This window comes from Cupressus sempervirens, chromosome 2, assembly GCF_028749045.1.
Source record: "Cupressus sempervirens isolate cs-2001-9-10 chromosome 2, ASM2874904v1, whole genome shotgun sequence".
In the NCBI taxonomy this organism is placed as follows: domain Eukaryota; kingdom Viridiplantae; phylum Streptophyta; class Pinopsida; order Cupressales; family Cupressaceae; genus Cupressus; species Cupressus sempervirens.
Window position 1 is genome coordinate 630,757,081 of NC_143119.1, and position 2,682 is coordinate 630,759,762.

The window sequence follows — 2,682 nt, forward strand, 5'->3', positions numbered from 1 at the left end:
TTGTCGCATCGCCACTTGTTGGCTGCATATTGGTTTTTCCTGTTGGTTTTTTATGGCAAATATACCTAAATATAGCCATACGATTATTATTTTAGAGCATATTTTTAGAAGAAACATGAATTCCCTAATAATAGTTTTAAGGGCTTTTTTAGTTGTATTTTTTTTAAGACAACAACTTTTCTAAAATAGGAAATTCGAAGGATATGGAAAATGGAAGGTACAATTGAAATGGCTGACATTATAGCAGGGGAAAAACTTTGACATTTGTGATTATCCAGATCATATAGCTTGCAAAATAATTGACAATGATGTGTTGCAGGCAATCAAAGGGAGTACCCATAGCCATACTAATGTACATATTTGTGGCCATGTTACAAAGTCCTAGGTCATTATGGTATCAACATGTTTTAGAGCTTTTATGCCATTCATTCTAAGTAAAGTTGTACCTTCAACAAATAGTTCCCCACATAAGGGACCAGCTGTTGATATAATAATTATATATTATTTAGTATTTACAAATTAAAGGACATCTCCAAAAATCATAATCAAGACAAATTCTTGTGAAAAATATAGTATTTAGAAGACTATCTTTCTAGAATTGAACCTTTCTTTTGTGTCATTTATCAATTATGCAATTTTTGCATACTATCACACTTTTATTAAAGCATTATGACACACTTCTAGCAAGCTACTAGGTGGACCTTGATTGGGGTAGCCAAATGAAATTATTTAAATGGGGAGCTACTTAAGTTTTTCCCAATGCACTTCCAAATGCACAAAGTTGGAAATAATATTAGAGTTAAATAGCAAAAATAGCTTCTCTCACTAACTAGACAACAATTGCTTTGCATAGTCTCTCTCAATAGCCATCAATAATCTATCAATGATTAATTGGTTTAGTCATAAACACAATAGAGATATTTGATTCATAACTTGGGATCATGTTCATAAATAGATTTTTGGATTCCATCAAAGTCTGGCATAGTTGATGTAAATATTGTATGCTGTTGGTAAACAATAGAAGCAACACGTATCAAGATGCCAACTATTAAACCCAAAATCAAAAATTTCTTGTACTCAGTTCATAATCAAAATAATCCACAGTATAATTGGAACCCATCCATTCTCTTTCTTCGGATATGTTGTTCTCATCCTAACAATCAACGTAAGCAACTATAAGTTCTTTCAATATGATAATGCAAAATAAATCTTAAAAAGTGAAATAGCTTTCTATTAGTTTTGCTTGAGTTTAATTTATATGAAACATATAACATGGGTATTGTAGCCATTTATATAGTCATCTTCAAGAACATCTCGAGGGGTGCATCAAAGATCTCATCCACTTCTCCTAGATTTAGAACTAGTATAAATGACTCCCTATTAGTTAATAATCCAACCACAGGTACAACTCTCAAAAAATGTTGTACAGAGGATATCAGATTAGACTCGATAAAATTGTATACAATAATTAGTAAATTGATTTGGGTTTTTTAACTCAATTAGCAACCTTCAAGAGAAAGGGTTCTAGAGTAGTGATGACTCAGAAAAGGGAATGGTGCAAACCGATCTCTTCCTTTGCTTCCCTCAAAGTGTTTTTACACTCATCTTCATCTCCTTCTTCCATTTTACCTTAAGGTAGTGAAACCTCTCCTATTAAGTGAAAAGTTGGAACGATCATGTTATTATTTATAAAGTTTATAATTGAAATATTCACATATATCAAAGATATGCACTAGAGTGCTTCCTTGTATATTTTAGATCATGTTTTCTGATCATTTTGTTTTTTTGATCAATTATGTTTTTCTGATTATCACAAATATTCAAGTTAACAAATGGATATAGTGACCATGAAAGAGTATTTTATTATGAAGCAGACTAACTCTCCTTTATTATATATTAATTTATAGCAAATATTGTTGATTTTAGTGGAAGATTTGTAGAGTTTTGTAAAAATTGCAATAAACCCTCCATATCAGACTTGTAGACAAGGGTTTGACAATATCTTACATTCTAATTGTCCATAAGTCTTAGGATTCTATAATGTGATAATAGAACCAGTAATATTTCATTTGGTTTTGGTTTGATATTGATAAGTGGTTGCATGTGAGAATGTCATGATGTCGTAGTGTCTTAAAATAATGAAATTCAAAGTTTTTATGATAGTAAATTTGGGTTTCCTAATTTGGAGTGTAAATATTAAATGCATCATTGAATTTGTCTCAATTTGGATATGTTATTATGAAACTAATTATCTACAATCTCACCATAGCAATTTTGTGAATTTTATTCGAACTGTAAGATATTGATGTCTGTATAAGGGTTTATAAATTTGCACAATGCCAATTTTTTAATTTCCTCTAAATGATGATAGTCAATTTTGGTATTTACATTACTATTCTTCATGGAGTTAAAATCCATGATGTGGTAATTGTAGAACCTATTGGGCTATTAATTAGAAAACAACTACATGGGAGGAGTCCAAGTGTTGGAAGAACTAAAATAGAGAAATTAGTTGAAGCTGAGCAACCAGGTCCTTATACGATGCCAACAAATCCTTTAGATGATGGAAGGCATCACAGATTTGTAGTTAACAACCACCCAAAGACAAGACTAGTGATGAGGGATTGAATGTTCATCTTGCAACCATGCTTGTTGTTGAAGATCCATCACAATCTCATGCCT

The 2,682-nt window shown here is 31.2% G+C and overlaps 1 pseudogene; it reads right to left on the reverse strand.

Annotated features, from left to right (window-relative positions):
* Nucleotides 1–926: 926 nt before the first annotated feature.
* LOC149574948 (nudix hydrolase 15, mitochondrial pseudogene) lies at nucleotides 927–1,678 on the reverse strand (annotated as a pseudogene).
* Nucleotides 1,679–2,682: the final 1,004 nt, after the last annotated feature.